Below are 22,136 nucleotides of genomic sequence, written 5' to 3'. Positions count from 1 at the left end.
GCTCCAATCATGCACCACCCCGATGACAAGCCAAGCATTTATTTCATACTTTAGTATTCTCAAACTTTTTCAACTTTCATGCAATATATGAGCGCGAGCCATGGACATAGCACTATAGGTGGAATAGAATGGTGGTTGTGGAGAAGACAAAAAGGAGGAAGATAGTCTCACATCAACTAGGCATATCAACGGGCTATGGAGATGCCCATCAATAGATATCAATGTGAGTGAGTAGGGATTGCCATGCAACGGATGCACTAGAGCTATAAGTGTATGAAAGCTCAACAAAAGTAACTAAGTGGGTGTGCTTCCAACTTGCTTGCTCACAAGACCTAGGGAAATTTGAGGAAGCCCATCATTGGAATACACAAGCCAAGTTCTATAATGAAAAATTCCCACTAGTATATGAAAGTGACAACATAAGAGACTCTCTATTATGAAGATCATGGCGCTACTTTGAAGCACACGTGTGGAAAAAGGATAGTAACATTGTGCCTTCTCTCTTTTTCTCTCATTTTTTGTTTGGGCCTTCTCCTTTTTTATGGCCTCTTTTTTTCATCTGGAGTCTCATCCCGACTTGTGGGGGAATCATAGCCTCCATCATCCTTCCCTCACATGGGACAATGTTCTAATAATGAAGATCATCACACTTTTATTTACTTACAACTCAAGAATTACAACTCGATACTTAGAACAAAATATGACTCTATGTGAATGCCTCTGGTGGTGTACCGGGATGTGCAATGAATCAAGAGTGACATGTATGAAAAATTATGAATGGTGGCCATGCCACAAATATGATGTCAACTACATGATCATGCAAAGCAATATGACTATGATGAAGCGTGTCATAATAAACGGAACGGTGGAAAGTTGCATGGCAATATATCTCGGAATGGCTATGGAAATTCCATAATAGGTAGGTATGGTGACTATTTTGAGGAAGGTAAATGATGGGTTTATGGCACCGACGAAAGTTGCGTGGCACAACTTTCGCCCGTGAGAGTGCGTATAATCCATGGACTCAACATTAGTCATAAAGAACTCACATACTTATTGCAAAAATCTACAAGTCATCAAAACCAAGCACTACGCGCATGCTCCTAGGGGGATAGATTGGTAGGAAAAGACCATCGCTCGTCCCCGACCGCCACTCATAAGGAAGGCAACCAAAGAAACACCTCATGCTTCAAATTTGTCACACAACGGTTACCATACGTGCATGCTACGGGACTTGCAAACCTCAACACAAGTATTTCTCAATTTCACAATTACTCAACTAGCACGACTCTAATATCACCATCTTTATATCTCAAAACAATTATCAAGTATCAAACTTCTCATAATGCACTCTATATGAAAGTTTTTATTATACCCATCTTGAATGCCCATCATATTAGGACTAACTTTATAACCGAAGCAAATTACCATGCTGTTCTAAAAGACTCTCAAAATAATATAAGTGAAGCATGAGAGATCACTAATTTGTATAAAATAAAACCACCACCATGCTCTAAAAAGATATAAGTGAAGCACTAGAGCAAAATTATCTAGCTCAAAAGATATAAGCGAAGCACATAGAGTATTCTAATAAATTCCGATTCATGTGTGTCTCTCCCAAAAGGTGTGTACATCAAGGATGATTGTGGTAAACTAAAAAGAAAAGACTCAAATCATACAAGACGCTCTAAGCAAAACACATATCATGTGGTGAATAAAAATATAGCCTTAAGTAAAGTTACTGATAGGCGAAGACGAAAGAGGGGATGCCTTCCGGGGCATCCCCAAGGTTAGGCTTTTGGTTTCCCTTTAATTTTACCTTGGGGTGCCTTGGGAATCCCCAAGATTAGGCTCTTGCCACTCCTTGTTCCAAAATCCATCAAATCTTTGCCCCAAAACTTGAAAACTTCACAACACAAAACTTAACAGAAAATCTCATGAGCTCCGTTAGTATAAGAAAACAAACCACCACTTTAATGTACTGTAATGAACTCATTCTTTATTTATATTGGTGTTAAACCTACTGTATTACAACTCCTCTATGGTTCATACCCCCCAATACTAGCCATAGATGCATCAAAATAAGCAAACAACACTCGAAAAACAGAATCTGTAAAAAAAAACAATCTGTAGCAATCTGGAGGTTTCGAATACTTATGTAACTTGAAAAATTCTGAAAAATTAGGAAGACCTAAATAATTTTTATATTGATCTACCTCAGTTGGAATTGGTATTTTATCGCTCTTTGGTAAAAACCGAAAATTATTTTCGTGAGCGCATACTTTCTGTTTTTATCAGCAAGATCAAACAACAATCACCGAAGAAGATCCTAAAGGCTTTACTTGGCACAAACACTAACTAAAACATAAAAAACACAATCATAACAGAGGCTAGATAAATTATTTATTATTAAACAGGAACAAAAAGTAAAGAACAAAAATAAAATTGGGTTGCCTCCCAACAAGCGCTATCGTTTAACGCCCCTAGCTAGGCATAAAAGCAAGAATAGATCTAGGTATTGTCATCTTTGGTATGCAATCCATAAGTGACCCTCATAATTGATTCATAAGGCAATTTAATTTTCTTTCTAGGAAAGTTTTTCATGCCTTTCCTTAACCGAAATTGGAATCTAATATTTCCTTCTTTCATGTCAATAATTGCACCAATCCTTCTAAGGAAAGGTCTACCAAGAATAATAGGACATGTAGGATTGCAATCTATATCAAGAACGATGAAATCTACGGGCACATAATTCCTATTTGCAACAATAAGAACATCATTAATCTTTCCCATAGGTTTCTTAATAGTGGAATCCGCAGGGTGCAAGTTTAAAGAACAATCATCAAATTCACGGAAACCTAGCAAATCACACAAAGTTTTTGGGATCATGGAAACACTAGCACCCAAATCACACAAAGCATAGCATTCATGATCTTTAATTTTAATTTTAATTGTAGGTTCCCACTCGTCATAAAGTTTTCTAGGGATATAAACTTCCAACTCAAGCTTTTCTTCATAAGATGCATCAAAGCATCAACGATATGTTTAGTAAAAGCTTTATTTTGACTATAAGCACGAGGAGAATTTAGCATGGATTGCAACAAGGAAATACAATCTATCAAAGAGCAATTATCATAATTAAATTCCTTGAAATCCAAGATAGTGGGTTCATTGCTATTTAAAGTTTTGACCTCTTCAATCCCACTTTTAACAATTTTTGCATCAAGATCTAAAAACTCCGAATTATTGGGACACCTTCTAACTAAAGTTGACTCATCTCCAGTCCCATCATTATCAAGATTCATATTGGAAAACAAAGATTTAATAGGGGACACATCAATCACTTTTAGATCTTCATCCTTATTATCATGAAAACTAAAAGAACACACTTTCACAAAGCAATCTCTCTTAGCACGCATCCTAGCGGTTCTTTCTTTGCACTCATCAATGGAAATTATCATGGCTTTGAGAGACTCATTGATGTCATGCTTAGGTGAAATAGATCTAAGTTTCAAAGAATCAACATCAAGAGAAATTCTATCCACGTTCCTAGCCAACTCATCAATCTTAAGCACCTTTTCTTCAACCAAAGCATTGAAATTATTTTGCGTACTCATGAATTATTTAACACTAGTCACAAAATCAGAGGGCATCTTATTGAAATTTCCATAAGAGTTGTTGTTGGAATTACCATAATTATTAGAGGAATTATTAGGAAACGACCTAGAATTAAAGTTTCCTCTATACGCGTTGTTACCAAAATTGTTCCTACCAACAAAATTCACATCCATAGGTTCATTATTATTATCAATCAAAGTGGACAAAGGCATATCATTAGGATCAGAAGAAACACTCTTATTAGCAAACAATTTCATAAGATCATCCATCTTTCTACTCAAAACATTTATCTCTTCAATCGCTTGAACTTTTTTACTAGTGGATCTTTCAGTGTGCCATTGAGAATAATTAACCATAATATTATCTAGGAGTTTAGTAGCTTCTCCTAAAGTGATTTCCATAAAAGTGCCTCCCGCGGCCGAATCTAAAATATTTCTAGAAGCAAAATTCAATCCGGCATAAATTTTTTGTACAATCATCCATAAATTCAAACCATGTGTAGGGCAATTACGTATCATTAATTTGATCCTCTCCCAAGCTTGTGCAACATGCTCATGATCAAGTTGCTTAAAATTCATAATATCATTTCTAAGAGAGATGATCTTACCGAGAGGAAAATACTTAGAGATAAAAGCATCTTTACACTTATTCCATTAATCAATACTATTTTTAGGCAAAGAAGAGAACCAAGTTTTAGCACGATCTCTAAGAGAAAAAGAAAATAGCTTCAATTTGAAAATATCATTATCCACATCTTTCTTCTTTTGCATATCACACAAATCAACAAAGTTGTTTAGATGGGTGGCGGCATCTTCACTAGGACGGCTAGAAAATTGATCTTTCATGACAAGATTCAACAAAGCAACATTAATTTCACAAGATTTAGTATCGGTAATAGGAGCAATCGGACTGCTAATAAAATCATTATTGTTGGTATTGGAAATGTCACATAATTTAGTATTATCTTGAGCCATCGTGACAAACAATCAATCCAACACACAATCACACAAGAAGCAAGCGAAAGAAGGCGAACAGAAAAGGGCGAATAATACAACAAAGGTGAAGTGGGGGAGAGGAAAATGAGAGGCGAATGGCAAATAATGTAATGCGAGGGAGAAGAATTTATGATGGGTACTTGGTATGTCTTGACTTGAGCGTAGATATCCCCGGCAACGGCGCCAGAAATCCTTCTTGCTACCTCGTGAGCATGCGCTGGTTTTCCCTTGAAGAGGAAAGGGTGATGCAGCAAAGTAGCGCAAGTATTTCCCTCAGTTTTGAGAACCAAGGTATCAATCCAGTAGGAGATAACACGAAAGTCACCTAGTACCTACACAAACAATCAAGAACCTCGCAACAAATGTGATAAAGGGGTTGTCAATCCCTTCACGGTCACTTGCGAAAGTGAGATCTGGTAAATAAGATAAATATTTTTGGTATTTTTGCTGTATAGATTGGAAAGTAAAGATAGCAAAATAGTAAACGAGATGCGATGTAAATAAAAAGAGATGCAATATAATAAGAAAGAGACCCGGGGGCCATAGGTTTCACTAGTGGCTTCTCTCATGATAGCACGTATTACGGTGAGTGAACACATTAGTGCCGAGCAATTGATAGAAGAGCGCATAGTTATGAGAATATCTAGGCAATGATTATGAATATAGGCATCACATCCGTGTTAAGTATACCGAAATGATTCTGCATCTACTACTATTACTCCACATCGACCGCTATCCAGCATGCATCTAGAGTATTAAGTTCATAAGAACAAAGTAATGCATTAAGCAAGATGACATGATGTAGAGGGATAAACTCAAGCAATATGATATAAACCCCATCTTTTTATCCTCGATGGAAACAATACAATACATGCCTTGCTGCCCCTACTGTCACTGGGAAAGGACACCGCAAGATTGAACCCAACGCTAAGCACTTCTCCCATTGCAAGAAAGATCAATCTAGTAGGCCAAATTAAACCGATAATTCGAAGAGACTTGCAAAGATATCAAATCATGCATATAAGAATTCAGAGAAGAAACAAATATTATTCATAGATAAACTTGATCATAAGTCCACAATTCATCGGATCTCGGCAAACACACCGCAAAAAGTATTACATCAAATAGATCTCCAAGAACATCGATGAGAACTTTGTGTTGAGAACGAAAGAGAGAGAAGAAGCCATCTAGCTAATAACTATGGACCCGAAGGTCTGTGGTAAACTACTCACACATCATCGGAGAGGCTATGGTGTTGATGTAGAAGCCCTCTGTAACATCCCAAATTTTCAATTTGGAATGTTTTACAATTATTAGCTAAGCATCTATGCATTTTGTTTGAATTGAGTGGCACTTGGAAATTTCAGAGGCATTTGAGTTTTATTTGAATTTGAATTTGGTTTTGGCAATTGAAATTTATTTCAAAAATATCTGAAAAATACTCGAGCAAAAGTATGAGAGGAGTAAACATGACACTCCAAAGAAAAATGTCAGAAGAAAATATTGCCAAAAAAAAGTTTGAATTCAAATTTGATTTTATTTGGAATCTACAAAAAATGTTTTTATTTTATTTCTATTTTGCCTCTGGAAAAATGTTCATGTTGTAGGATTTATTTTTATGATTTTATTGATATATATATGTCCTATATAAAAATATTTTAGATTTCTCTATATTTAGTTTTCTCTCTCTGCCTTAATTCAAAAAAAAAACCCGAGCTGGCCAGGCCGGCGGCCCAGCCAGCAAGGCCGCAGCCCAACCAGCGCCAAGGCCGCCAGCCCAGTGCGGCACACGCCCGAGCCACCTCTGCTTCAGTCGCCCGACCGAACCCTCCTCTCCCTCTCTCACCGACGCGCTGGCCCCACCCCGTCTTCCTCCTCCCGCAAGCTATGCGCGCGTATCCCGCACGCGCTCGCGCCGGCCGAGTCCGAGCCCTCGCTAAAACCCTAGTCCGAGTTATCCCCTCGCCCAAGACTTTGTCCTATAAATAGCCCTACCCCTCCTCCTCCGAATCCGCTAAAACCCTAACCTCAACCCCACCCGTAGCTCTCGCCCTCGCCAAACGCATCTCGCCGCCGCCGCCTCGGTTCGCCGCCCCGCCTGCCACCGGTGAGTATCCCCCTTGCTTCCAAGCTACACCACCCGAACCTCCTGTTCGTTCTGCACCTCTTTCACATCCTCTCATCACCCAGGAACCGCCGAAGCCGTCGCCCCCGAGCTCGACTACCGCTCGCCAGAGCTGCAGCTCACCAAGGAGCAGTCGTTGTCGCCCCGACCGCCTCCGTCGTTCCCGAGTTCCACTGACTCCATCCTCGACCTCCCCTCGAGCTGCCGCACCCGCCCGACGACTCCGCCGCCGCCCCGGACCATCGGAGAACCCCCGCCACCATCGCCCGAGCCGCCGTCGTCCATCGTCGCCGCTGTAAGCCACCAGACCCCCTCCACCATTCGATCTGCAATGCACGGCTTAGATTAGACTAGCGAAGGGTTGGGTTATTTTCAATAGATCGGTTTAGTTTACGGTTTATTTCCGGTTTAGTTCTTGGTTTAGTGTAGACCGGCCCGATCGGTTTTTTTAACCCGTACGCATATTAGCCTATTCAACACATGAGCGCTGTTTAGTTTTAGAACGGCCACTGTTTTGGCCTGTTAGCGCGTTAGTTTTTGTTTAGTTTTATTTTCGTTTCTGTTTTAAAACAGAATAGTTCTAATCTTGAAAAATCTATATCTCTTAAGTTATTTAATATTTTTTGTTGATTCTTTTTGCTCTAGTTTGCAAATTTCCTATAGTTGCTGTAGAAAATTAGATTCGGCCATGTTTAGTTTTTTACAAATTGTTTTATATTAGTTTTAGTCAGATTAGTTTTTCTGCTATAAATTGAGTTAGGATTATTATATTTTAGTGATTCTTTTTGTCACTGCTTTGTTTTGACCTTGCCTAGTAGTAGGAATTTATTTGGGCATTTATAGTCTTTATTAAAAATAGTTTTTATGCGAAAACAAGCTTTTCTAGTTTATTTAGCTTGCTGTTGTTTTCTGCTGTTCTAGTTATTTTTAAATTTTTATTTTACCTATGTTGTAATTTATTCTAGATTAGTTTCTGTAGTTTTAGAACGTGAACTTTTATTTACAGAAAAGAAAAAGTTTATTTTATTTTCTTGTTAGTTGTTGGCTTGGATTTCTTCGAGTTTTCTTTGGTTTTGGTTCGATTGTTTTGTGTGTTTTATGTTAGCATGCTGTTATGTTAAGTGATTGTATGTTTGTATGTTTATATGATTATTGTTTGCTTCGATAGAATTTCCGGAGTGCGAAGCTTGCTATCTCAAGTCACTAGCGTTTGAAGACCGTCAGCCAGGCAAGTCATTTGATCATGTTTTACAATACCTATGATTTTGTTGCATTAGAATTGTTCCTCCACACCATGCATGCAGTAGGAGAATTTGAAGTTATGTCTTGAGTAGTATCATGAAGTAGGATGAACCCAAATCCCTTTGCTACTATTGCTCGGGACGATGTAGTTTACCTTGCTATGCTCGTAGACGGGGTTGGTTGAGAGATTCATAAGGGAGATGTGAGAGTCAAGATGATGACAACCCCATGACTTCAAGATCAAGATGGAATTCTAATTCACTACTGGGTGGAGGACGGTTGACGGGCACCCTGGATAAACCAGCGGATGGCCGGGATGCATGGATAAGCGCCATGACATCTTGAAGAAAGCTTCACCCAGCCACGAAGAGACGGATGGATACCCCTTGACCGGAAGCTTACATGTGCAGCCGCAAGCCATTATGGGCTCTGGCTGGGTTGACCTTAGGCGTGACTCTGGACGGACGGTGCCAGCAGATGTAGAAGAATGGTAGGACATGGATGGGTACGACAGTGCTCAGGGAAACTCTACGAAAGACCCTGTTTCGTTCATCCCATCTTCAAACACCAGGCAGTGCGAGGACATAAAGGAGGGAACGATTTTTGCGGGTAAATTGCACAAGACTCTGCAGAGTAACAACCTAATCGATTAGCCGTGTCCCCGGTTACGGACAAATGAGCCTCTGGAAACTGGAGTATCTCAGAAATCTCAACACAGAACAAATAAATTAATTGAGGTGTTAAATTAATAATTGGGAATGAGACATTGGTTGGTGGAACCATCTCAATAACTACCAACATTTTGTAGTAATTGTAAGCAAGTCCTTTGCTGTAGGGAAAAACTGGCTTTTTTGCAAAAACATAAAACTTAGAGCCCCACAGCCAAATTGCATATAGTGTTAGCCTTATTATTGTTGTTTTGTCCATGACTTGCCAGCATATTCTAAATGCTGACCTACACGACTGCAATGTCTCATATTGCGGAGGAGTTTTCCGACCAGGAGTGAGGCTACGATATACGCTTTGCAATTGCCCTATGGAGTCGGATGGACTCGCTACTCGTCTATGCTTCCGCAACTTATTTAGTTTATTTCTCATGAGTTGGCCTTCGGCCGAATTTATTATGATGTAATAAAGACTCGATATGAGAATCGTGTAATAAATTCAGGTGTGATTGAACTTTGAATCTTTTCATCAATGTACTGTGTGTGCCAGCATGATCTTGGGATGGTACAACTACACAGAGACTTGACCGATTTTGGGTCGGGTCGCTACAGAGATGGTATTCAGAGCACACGCTGACCGTAGGACGTAACCCATAGGATCGGAAAGCCATAGGAAGAAACTATTTTAGTTTATGTCCTTATCATTCCGTAATACTCCCCTGTTCATTTCTGACTTCTCTCCGATTTCAACATTCTAGATGGCCGTCAAGTTCATCCCACTTCTGCTCCCGGAGTTTTGCCAGCCAGATGAGACAATGCTTTTCGACAGGAGGTTGGTCTAGATCACCAAGGAATTGAAGATTGCTCTGCCGTCTATCACCGGGACCCCTATCATGGCATTTCCAGAAGACCGTCGTCATAGGATTAAGGTGCACATACCAGGGAGAACTTTCGAAAGCCTCTCAGCGCTCGTTGACTTCAAGTTCACTGCTCCCACTTGGATACTCGGGAGATTCATAGCAGTTCATAGTGCACTTGGACGCATCCAGGAGGAATATAGGACCGAGCTTGTTGGATCAGACTGCACCATGATTTCTCGCAGGACTGCGGATGGAGAGATTATCCGCACCATAGATGATGACTCCATCCGCTCATATGTCCAAGACTTGGAGGCTCACATCAGGGCTCTAGAGATTCAGATGCGCAGGAGCTTGAAGACGGTCCAAAAGTTGCATCTTCATGAAATTGAACTAGAGGATGCAGCACGTGAAGCCCACTATGAGCATGAGGATGAAGCCAAGGATTTTATGGAAAGTCTCGAGGACCGGAAGAAATATATTGCCACACTGGAGGAGAAGATGGATCTGGGAGAAGACCTTTTCCCAAGTGGAGATGATGGACCTCTCATGAGCAATGACCAGGATTATGAAGAGAGCTCCACCGAAGGAAGCCGCAAGAGGAGACGCCGCACCAGAGGATGACGCACCAGAGGACGCAGGGATAATTGATGAAGACATTTAGTCGATCGCCATGTTATTTTATTTTCTTCAATCAGTTAGGCCGTTATTTTCGATTAGTCGTGAGATCTTGTAATCCGAGTTTGAACCTTGCTTGAGATGAATGAATAAATGATTGGTGTGATTGTGTTTGTGCATTCATTTGGGTAGTGCTATTTTCTCATTAGACCCTTGTTCTATTCTAATTTCTCATCCACTCCATAACACCAGATGCCTCCGAGACGTGACCCCGGTTTCACTTTCCCGCCGGAGCTCACCCAACTGATTCAACAGCAGAATGCCTTAATGCAAATGCTCATCCAAAACCAAGGCAACAACAACAACAATCCACCGCCACCACCCCCTGTTGATAACCTGACCCGATTCCTAAGGCTAAATCCGCCAGTGTTCTCTAGTAGCACTGAGCCGATTGTAGCTGATGATTGGCTCCGCAAGATCGGAAGGGATCTAACAACTGCTGGATGCACAGATGCTGAGAAGGTGTGTTTTGCCGCACATCAACAGAATGGACATGCAGCCTCTTGGTGGGAAAACTACACCGCCACTTATCCGGTCGCCACCATGACATGGGATCAGTTCCAGCGGGCTTTCCGCACTGCGCATGTCTCAGTTGGAGCCATGAGTCTGAAGAAGCGTGAGTTCCGCAACTTACGCCAGGGGAACCGTACCGTGGGGCAGTATGTGGATGAGTTCAACAAATTATCTCGATACGCCCCAGATGACGTGGCCACAGATGCCGCAAAACAGGAGAAGTTTCTTGAGGGACTCAATGATGAGCTAGGAATGCAACTAATGGTGGCTACTTTCAACAACTACGAGGAGCTGGTAGACAAGGCCACTATACTTGAAGGCAAGCAGTAGCAGATTGAAAGCCGCAAGCGGAAATATAGCCAGGGAAAGTACAACTCCGGAGCTCAGCAGAAGCCCCGCTATGCCCCATACTCGGGAGGACATAACCATCACACCCATGGAGGACACAATCATGGAGGACATAACCATGGATTGAATGGGAATAATCGCAACCACAACAACAACCCCAAGTCAGGCAATGGAGGCAACGGCAACCAGCACCGTCCTGCTCCGACTCAGAAGGATCTGAGTCATATCACCTGTTTCAAGTGCCAGAAGACAGGACACTACGCCACCGATTGTCCAGAGGCCAAGCAGAGGAATGGGAACGACAACGACAATGGAAGCTCAGCAAAGAAGCCCAACCCTTTTCCTCATGCTCAGGTGAATCACATTGACGTGGAGGACGTCTATGATCAGCCAGACACTGTGGTTGGTAAGTTTTTATTAAACTCACGTCCAGTATTGGTACTCTTTGATTCCGGTGCAACGCATTCATTCATATCAAGGGTAGTTATGGAAAAGTATGGGTTGCCCACTAGGACCCTTAGAACCCCGATCCAAGTCACTTCTCCAGGAGGAGAGATGATGGCATGCTTAGGCTGTCATTTAACCCTCAGCATCGGAAATCATGATTTTCCCGTAGACCTCATAGTCTTAGAATCCCAGGGATTGGACGTGATCCTAGGCATGGACTGGTTGACGAAGTTTGAAGGGAACATTGACTGTGCCCGCAAGACGATTTTGCTCACCACCCCGAAGCAGAAGAGGATCAAGTATGTATCCAGACGCACACCGATAAAGAAGCGGGTGAATTCCCTCACGGGAGTGGTTCAGGAGGAAGTGCCTGTAGTACAAGATTTTCTGGATGTATTTCCGGAAGAATTACCAGGAATGCCACCAGATAGAGAAATAGAATTTTTGATCGAGTTATTACCTGGCACAGCCCCAATATCCAAGAGACCTTATCGGATGCCCCCGAATGATTTGGAAGAGATCAAGCAGCAGATCAAGGAATTATTGGAGAAAGGATATATTCGCCCAAGTTCGTCACCTTGGGGAGCCCCAGTTCTTTTGGTAGAGAAGAAGGATGGAACCCTGAGAATGGTTGTACATTATCGTTCATTGAACAACGTGACCATCAAGAATAAGTACCCTCTACCGATGATTAATGATTTATTTGATCAGCTAGTCGGAGCCAAAGTATTTTCCAAGATCGATCTTCGATCAGGGTATCATCAGCTGAATATTCGTGAATAGGATATACCCAAAACAGCCTTCACCACCAGGTATGGGTTATATGAGTATACCGTCATGTCATTCAGATTGACTAATGCCCCTGCGTATTTCATGAGCATGATGAACAAGGTATTTATGGAATATCTGGACAAGTTTGTCGTGGTGTTCATCGATGACATATTGGTTTTCTCCAAGAGCGAGGAAGAGCACAAGGAACATCTGCGTCTAGTCCTGGAGAAACTCCGAGAACATCAGTTATATGCCAAGTTCAGCAAATGTGAATTTTGGTTGAAGGAAGTCGGATTCCTCGGACATGTTATTTCAGGAGAACGAATAGCGGTCGACCCCCCCAAGGTTGAATCGGTCACCAACTGGCAATCCCCCACCTCAGTCAAGGAGATCCGCAGTTTTCTTGGACTCGCAGGATATTATCGGAGATTTATTGAGAATTTCTCCAAGATTGCTAAACCCATGACCGAGCTGTTGAAGAAGGAAACCAAGTACATTTGGACTGAGGAGTGTGAAGCTAGTTTTCAGCAGTTGAAGAAACGTCTGGTTACAGCCCCAGTACTCATTTTGCCGAAAATACACAAGGATTATCAGGTGTATTGTGACGCTTCTCGTCAAGGGCTCAGAGGAGTGCTCATGCAGGAAGGAAAAGTTGTAGCTTATACCTCCAGACATCTACGACCTCATGAGATGAATTATGCCACACACGATTTGGAGTTAGCAGCCGTAGTGCACGCACTCAAGACGTGGAGACATTTCCTTGTCGGAAATAGTTGTGATGTTTACACGGATCATAAGAGCTTGAAGTACATTTTCACGCAGAAGGAGTTGAACCTCAGACAAAGGAGATGGCTTGAATTGATCAAGGACTATGATATGAGATTGCATTATCACCCAGGGAAAGCAAATGTTGTAGCAGATGCGTTGAGCCGTAAAAGCCATGTGAACACCCTCATAGCTGGAGGATTACCTCAGAATTTAGCTGACGATCTCAGAGATCTCCGATTGGAAATAGTACCAAGAGGATTTGTCGCCACCTTGGGTATTCAGTCCACTCTGACCGAAAAGATCCGTGAAGCACAGAAGACGGACAAGGAAATTGCAGAGATAAAGGAAAAAATGAGTAACAGAAAGGCTAAAGGTTTTCGTGAGGATGAACACGGAACTTTATGGTTCGAGTATCGTATCTATGTGCCTAATGACCCAGAGGTCAGGAAGTTAATTCTTCAGGAGGCCCATGACTCACCGTACTCGATTCACCCAGGCAACACCAAGATGTATCTGGACTTGAAGGAAAGTTTCTGGTGGACAGGTATGAAGAAGGATATTGCCGAGTACGTAGCAGTATGCGATGTTTGTCAGCGAGTAAAGGCGGAGCATCAGAAGCCGGCAGGGTTACTTCAACCACTGCCGATTCCTGAGTGGAAATGGGAAAAACTTGGAATGGATTTTATCACAGGATTACCCAGGACCCGTTCAGGTTATGATTCTATCTGGGTAGTGGTTGATCGCTTGACCAAGGTAGCTCATTTCATTCCCGTGAAGACCACATATACTAGTGCTAAGTTAGCCAAGATATACATGACCAGGATCGTATGTCTGCATGGAGTTCCGAGGAGTATTGTGTCAGATAGAGGAACACAATTTACCTCAAAGTTTTGGAATCAGTGGCATGAAACCTTGGGTACGAGGCTGGAGTTCAATACACCTTTTCATCCGCAGACAGATGGACAGACCGAAAGAGTCAACCAGATTCTGGAAGACATGTTGAGAGCCTGTGCGCTAGACTACGGGTCTAGCTGGGATGACAATTTGCCATATGCAAAGTTCTTGTACAACAACAGCTATCAGACCAGTCTAAAGATGGCCCCTTTCGAAGCTCTATACGAAGGAGGTGCAGAACACCATTGCTGTGGGATGGTGTTGGAGACCGAAAACTTTTTGGTCCCGATCTTATCCGAGACCCCGAAGAGAAGGTCAAGCTGATTCGAGATAGAATCAAGATAGCCCAGTCGAGACAGAAGAGTTATGCCAACAGTAAACGCAAGGAGGTAAAGTATGAAGTTGGAGACCGAGCATATCTCCGCGTGTCCCCACTTCGAGGAGTCAAGAGGTTCGGTGTTAAAGGAAAGTTAGCACCCCGGTTTATAGGCCCCTACAAAATCCTCGAACGCAGAGGAGAAGTTAAATACAAGCTGGAATTGCCGGAAGGATTGTCAGGAGTTCACGATGTCTTCCATGTTTCCCAGCTGAAGAAATGCCATGCTGAGATGGCTGATATTCCTTTGAGAGACACAATGCCCCTAGAGGCCATACAACTCGACAGTGATCTGACTTATGAGGAGATACCCGTCAGAATTCTCGAGACTACGAACAGAGTTACCCGCAGCAAGATCATCAAGTTTTGCAAGGTTCTGTGGAGTCATCATTCTGAGGAGGAAGCCACCTGGGAGCGAGAAGAAGATCTCCACCAAGACCACGCGCACCTATTTGCTAGCCAACCCGAATCTCGAGGGCGAGATTCATCTTAAGGTGGGTAGGTTTGTAACATCCCAAATTTTCAATTTGGAATGTTTTACAATTTTTAGCTAAGCATCTATGCATTTTGTTTGAATTGAGTGGCACTTGGAAATTTCAGAGGCATTTGAGTTTTATTTGAATTTGAATTTGATTTTGGCAATTGAAATTTATTTCAAAAATACCTGACAAATACTCGAGCAAAAGTATGAGAGGAGTAAACATGACACTCCAAAGAAAAATGTCAGAAGAAAATATTGCCCAAAAAAAAGTTTGAATTCAAACTTGATTTTATTTGGAATCTACAAAAAATGTTTTTATTTTATTTATGTTTTGCCTCTGGAAAAATGTTCACATTGTAGGATTTATTTTTCTGATTTTATTGATATATATATATATGTCCTATATAAAAATATTTTAGATTTCTCTATATTTAGTTTTCTCTCTGTGCCTTAATTCAAAAAAAACCCCGAGCTGGCCAGGCCGGCGGCCCAGCCAGCAAGGCCGCAGCCCAACCAGCGCCAAGGCCGCCAGCCCAGCGTGGCACACGCCCGAGCCACCTCCGCTTCGGTCGCCCGACCGAACCCTCCTCTCCCTCTCTCACGGACGCACCAGCCCCACCCCGTCTTCCTCCTCCCGCAAGCCATGCGCGCGTATCCCGCACGCGCTCGCCCCGGCCGAGTCCGAGCCCTTGCTAAAACCCTAGTCCGAGCTATCCCCTCGCCCAAGACTTTGTCCTATAAATAGCCCTACCCCTCCTCTTCCGAATCCCCTAAAACCCTAACCTCAACCCCACCCGTAGCTCTCGTCCTCGCCAAACGCATCTCGCCGCCGCCACCTCGGTTCGCCGCCTCGTCTGCCACCGGTGATCATCCCCCTTGCTTCCAAGCTACACCACCCGAACCTCCTGTTCGTTCCGCACCTCTTTGACATCCTCTCATCGCCCAGGAACCGCTGAAGCCGTCGCCCTCGAGCTCGACCGCCGCTCGCCGGAGCTGCAGCTCACCAGGGAGTAGTCGTCGTCGCCCCGACCGCTTCCGTCGTTCCCGAGTTCCAGTGACTCCATCCTCGACCTCCCCTCGAGCAGCCGCACCCGCCCGACGACTCTGCCACCGCCCCGGACCACCGGAGCACCCCCGCCACCGTCACCCGAGCCGCCGTCGTCCATAGTCGCCGCTGTAAGCCACCGGACCCCCTCCACCGTTCGATCTGCAATGCACGGCTTAGATTAGACTAGCGAAGGGTTAGGTTATTTTCAATAGATCGGTTTAGTTTATGGTTTATTTCCGGTTTAGTTCCTGGTTTAGTGTAGACCGGCCCGATCGTTTTTTTTAACCCGTACGCGTATTAGCGTATTCAACACATGAGTGCTGTTTAGTTTTAGAACGGCCACTGTTTCGTCCTGTTAGCGCGTTAGTTTTTGTTTAGTTTTATTTTCGTTTCTGTTTTAAAACAGAATAGTTCCAATCTTGAAAAATCTATATCTCTTAAGTTATTTAATATTTTTTGTTGATTCTTTTTGCTCTAGTTTGCAAATTTCCTATAGTTGCTGTAGAAAATTAGATTCGGCCATGTTTAGGTTTTTAAAAATTGTTTTATATTAGTTTTATTCAGATTAGTTTTTCTGCTATAAATTGAGTTAGGATTATTTTATTTTAGTGATTCTTTTTGTCACTGCTTTGTTTTGACCTTGCCTAGTAGTAGGAATTTATTTGGGCATTTATAGTCTTTATTAAAAATATGCGAAAACAAGCTTTTCTAGTTTATTTAGCTTGCTGTTGTTTTCTGCTGTTCTAGTTATTTTTTAATTTTTATTTTACCTATGTTATAATTTATTCTAGATTAGTTTCTGTAGTTTTAGAACGTGAACTTTTATTTACAGAAAAGAAAAATTTTATTTTATTTTCTTGTTAGTTGTTGGCTTGAATTTCTTCGAGTTTTATTTGGTTTTGGTTCGATTGTTTGTGTGTTTTATGTTAGCATGCTGTTATGTTAAGTGATTGTATGTTTGTATGCTTATATGATTATTGTTTGCTTCGATAGAATTTCCGGAGTGTGAAGCTTGCTATCTCGAGTCACTAGTATTTGAAGACCGTCAGCCAGGCAACTCATTTGATCATGTTTTACAATACCTATGATTTTGTTGCATTAGAATTGTTCCTCCACACCATGCATGCAGTAGAAGAATTTGAAGTTATGTCTTGAGTAGTATCATGAGGTAGGATGAACCCAACTCCCCTTGCTACTATTGCCCGGGACGATGTAGTTTACGTTGCTATGCTCGTAGACGGGGTTGGTTGAGAGATTCATAAGGGAGATGTGAGAGTCAAGATGATGACAACCCCATGACTTCAAGATCAAGATGGAATTCTAATTCACTACTGGGTGGAGGACGGTTGATGGGCACCCTGGAGAAACCAGCGGATGGCCGGGATGCATGGAGAAGCGCCATGACATCTTGCGGAAAGCTTCACCCAGCCACGAAGAGACGGATGGATACCCCTTGACCGGAAGCTTACATGTGCAGCCGCAAGCCATTATGGGCTCTGGCTGGGTTGACCTTAGGCGTGACTCTAGACGGACGGTGCTAGCAGATGTAGATGAACGGTAGGACATGGATGGGTACGACAGTGCTCAGAGAAACTCTACAAAAGACCCTGTTCCGTTCATCCCGTCTTCAAACACCAGGCAGGGCGAGGACATAAAGGAGGGAACATTTTTTGCGGGTAAAGTGCACAAGACTCTGCAGAGTAACAAACTAATCGATTAGCCATGTCCCCGGTTACAGACAAATGAGCCTCTGGAAACTGGAGTATCTCAGAAATCTCAACACCGAACAAATAAATTAATTGAGGGGTTAAATTAATAATTGGGAATGAGACATTGGTTGGCGGAACCATCTCAATAACTACCAACATTTTGTAGTAATTGTAAGCAAGTCCTTTGCTGTAGGGAAAAACTGGCTTTTTCGCAAAAAACATAAAACTTAGAGCCCCACAGCCAAATTGCATATAGTGTTAGCCTTATTATTGTTGTTTTGTCTATGACTTGCCAGCATATTCTAAATGCTGACCTACACGGCTGCAACATCTCATGTTGCAGAGGAGTTTTCCGACCAGGAGTGAGGCTACGATATACGCTTGGCAATTGCTCTATGGAGTCGGATGGACTTGCTACTCGTCTATGCTTCCGCAACTTATTTAGTTTATTTCTCATGAGTTGGCCTTCGGGCAATTTATTATGATGTAATAAAGACTCAATATGAGAATCGTGTAATAAATTCAGGTGTGATTGAACTTTGAATCTTTTCATCAATGTACTGTGTGTGCCAGCATGATCTTGGGATGGTACAGCTACACAGAGACTTGATCGATTTTGGGTCGGGTCGCTACAGAGATGGTATTCAGAGCACACGCTGACCGTAGGACGTAACCCCTAGGATCGGAAAGCCATAGGAAGAAACTATTTTAGTTTATGTCCTTATCATTCCGTAATACTCCCCTGTTCATTTCTGACTTCTCTCCAATTTCAACATTCTAGATGGCCGTCAAGTTCATCCCAGTTCTGCTCCCGGAGTTTTGCCAGCCAGATGAGACAATGCTTTTCGGCAGGAGGTTGTTCCAGATCACCAAGGAATTGAAGATTGCTCTGCCGTCTATCACCGGGACCCCTATCATGGCATTTCTAGAAGACCGTCGTTATAGGATTAAGGTGCACATACCAGGGAGAACTTTCGGAAGCCTCTCAGCGCCCGTTGAATTCAAGTTCACTGCTCCCACTTGCATACTCGGGAGAGACATAGCAGTTCATAGTGCACTTGGACGCATCCAGGAGGAATATAGGACCGAGCTTGTTGGAACAGACCACACCATGATTTCTCGCAGGACTGCAGATGGAGAGATTATCCACACCATAGATGACGACTCCGTCCGCTCATATGTCCAAGACTTGGAGGCTCACATCAGGGCTCTAGAGATTCAGATGCGCAGGAGCTTGAAGACGGTCCAAAAGTTGCATCTTCGTGAAATTGAACTAGAGGATGCAGCACGTGAAGCCCACTATGAGCATGAGGATGAAGTCAAGGATTTTATGGAAAGACTCGAGGACCGGAAGAAATATATTGCCACACTGGAGGAGAAGATGGATCTTGGAGAAGACCTTTTCCCAAGTGGAGATGATGGACCTCTCGTGAGCAATGACCAGGATTATGAAGAGAGCTCCACCAAAGGAAGCCGCAAGAGAAGACGCCACACCAAAGGACGACGCACCAGAGGACGCAGGGATAATTGATGAAGACATTTAGTCGACCGCCATGTTATTTTATTTTTGTCGATCAGTTAGGCCGTTATTTTCGATTAGTCATGAGATCTTGTAATCCGAGTTTGAACCTTGCTTGAGATGAATGAATAAATGATTGGTGTGATTGTGTTTGTGCATTCATTTGGGTAGTGCTATTTTCTCATTATACCCTTGTTCTATTCTAATTTCTCATCCACTCCATAACACCAGATGCCTCCGAGACGTGACCCTGGTTTCACTTTCCTGCCGGAGCTCACCTAGCCGATTCAACAGCAGAATGCCTTAATGCAAATGCTCATCCAAAACCAAGGCAACAACAACAACAATCCATCGCCACCACCCCCTGTCGATAACCTGACCCGATTCCTAAGGCTGAATCCGCCAGTGTTCTCTAGTAGCACTGAGCTGATTGTAGCTGATGATTGGGTCCGCAAGATCGGAAGGGATCTAACAACTGCTGGATGCACAGATGCTGAGAAGGTGCGTTTTGCCGCACATCAACTGAATGGACCTGCAGCATCTTGGTGGGAAAACTACACCGCCACTTATCCGGTCGCCACCATGACATGGGATGAGTTCCAGCGGGTTTTCTACACTACGCATGTCTCAGTTGGAGCCATGAGTCTGAAGAAGCGTGAGTTCCACAACTTATGCCAGGGGAACCGTACTATGGGGCCGTATGTGGATGAGTTCAACAAATTATCTCGATACACCCCAGTTGACGTGGCCACAGATGCCGCAAAACAGGAGAAGTTTCTTGAGGGACTCAATGATGAGCTAGGAATGCAGCTAATGGTGGCTACTTTCAACAACTACGAGGAGCTGGTAGACAAGGCCAGTATACTTGAAGGCAAGCAGCAGCAGATTGAAAGCCGCAAGCGGAAATATAGCCAGGGAAAGTACAACTCCGGAGCTCAGTAGAAGCCCCGCTATGCCCCATACTCGGGAGGACATAACCATCACACCCATGGAGGACACAATCATGGAGGACATAACCATGGAGGGAACGGGAACAATCGCAACCACAACAACAACCCCAAGTCAGGCAATGGAGGCAACGGCAACCAGCACCATCCTGCTTCAACTCAGAAGGATCTGAGTCATATCACCTGTTTCAAGTTCCAGAAGACAGGACACTACGCCACCGATTATCCAGAGGCCAAGCAGAGGAATGGGAACGACAACGACAATGGAAGCTCAGCAAAGAAGCCCAACCCTTTTCCTCGTGCTCAGGTGAATCTCATTGACGTGGAGGACGTCTATGATCAGCCAGACACTGTGGTTGGTAAGTTTTTATTAAACTCACGTCCAGTATTGGTACTCTTTGATTCCGGTGCAACGCATTCATTCATATCAAGGGTAGTTATGGAAAAGTATGGGTTGCCCACTAGGACCCTTAGAACCCCGATCCAAGTCACTTCTCCAGGAGGAGAGATGATGGCAGGCTTAGGCTGTCATTCAACCCTCAGCATCGGAAATCATGATTTTCCCGTAGACCTCATAGTCTTAGAATCCCAGGGATTGGACGTGATCCTAGGCATGGACTGGTTGACGAAGTTTGAAGGGAACATCGACTGTGCCTGCAAGACGATTTTGCTCACCACCCCGGAGCAGAAGAGGATCAAGTATGTATCCAGACGCACACCGATAAAGAAGCGGGTGAATTCCCTCACGGGAGTGGTTCAGGAGGAAGTGCCTGTAGTACAAGATTTTCCGGATGTATTTCCGGAAGAATTACCAGGAATGCCACCAGATAGAAAAATAGAATTTTTGATCGAGTTATTACCTGGCACAGCCCTAATATCCAAGAGACCTTATCAGATGCCCCCGAATGATTTGGAAGAGATCAAGCAGCAGATCAAGGAATTATTGGAGAAAGGATATATTCGCCCAAGTTCGTCACCTTGGGGAGCCCCAGTTCTTTTGGTAGAGAAGAAGGATGGAACCCTGAGAATGGTTGTAGATTATTGTTCATTGAACAATGTGACCATCAAGAATAAGTACCCTCTACCGATGATTAATGATTTATTTGATCAGCTAGTCGGAGCCAAAGTATTTTCCAAGATCGATCATCGATCAGGGTATCATCAGCTGAATATTCGTGAATAGGATATACCCAAAACAGCCTTCACCACCAGGTATGGGTTATATGAGTATACCTCATGTCATTCAGATTGACTAATGCCCCTGTGTATTTCATGAGCATGATGAGCAAGGTATTTATGGAATATCTGGACAAGTTTGTCATGGTGTTCATCGATGACATATTGGTTTTCTCCAAGAGCGAGGAAGAGCACAAGGAACATCTGCGTCTAGTCCTGGAGAAACTCTGAGAACATCAGTTATATGCCAAGTTCAGCAAATGTGAATTTTGGTTGAAGGAAGTCGGATTCCTCGGACATGTTATTTCAGGAGAAGGAATAGCGGTCGACCCCACCAAGGTTGAATCGGTCACCAACTGGCAATCCCCCACCTCAGTCAAGGAGATCCGCAGTTTTCTCGGACTCGCAGGATATTATCGGAGATTTATTGAGAATTTCTCCAAGATTGCTAAACCCATGACCGAGCTGTTGAAGAAGGAAACCAAGTACATTTGGACCGAGGAGTGTGAAGCTAGTTTTCAGGAGTTGAAGAAACGTCTGGTTACAGCCCCAGTACTCATTTTGCCGAACATACACAAGGATTATCAGGTGTATTGTGACGCTTCTCGTCAAGGGCTCGGAGGAGTGCTCATGCAGGAAGGAAAAGTTGTAGCTTATACCTCCAGACATCTACGACCTCACGAGATGAATTATGCCACACACGATTTGGAGTTAGCAGCCGTAGTGCACACACTCAAGACGTGGAGACATTTCCTTGTCGGAAATAGTTGTTATGCTTACACGGATCATAAGAGCTTTAAGTACATTTTCACGCAGAAGGAGTTGAACCTCAGACAAAGGAGATGGCTTGAATTGATCAAGGACTATGATATGAGATTGCATTATCATCCAGGGAAAGCAAATGTTGTAGCAGATGCGTTGAGCCGTAAAAGCCATGTGAACACCCTCATAGCTGGTGG

Source organism: Triticum dicoccoides, chromosome 5A, assembly GCF_002162155.2.
Source record: "Triticum dicoccoides isolate Atlit2015 ecotype Zavitan chromosome 5A, WEW_v2.0, whole genome shotgun sequence".
Taxonomy (NCBI): Eukaryota; Viridiplantae; Streptophyta; class Magnoliopsida; order Poales; family Poaceae; genus Triticum; species Triticum dicoccoides.
The sequence above is the reverse complement of the archived record's forward strand: the minus strand, read 5'-3'. Positions refer to the sequence as shown.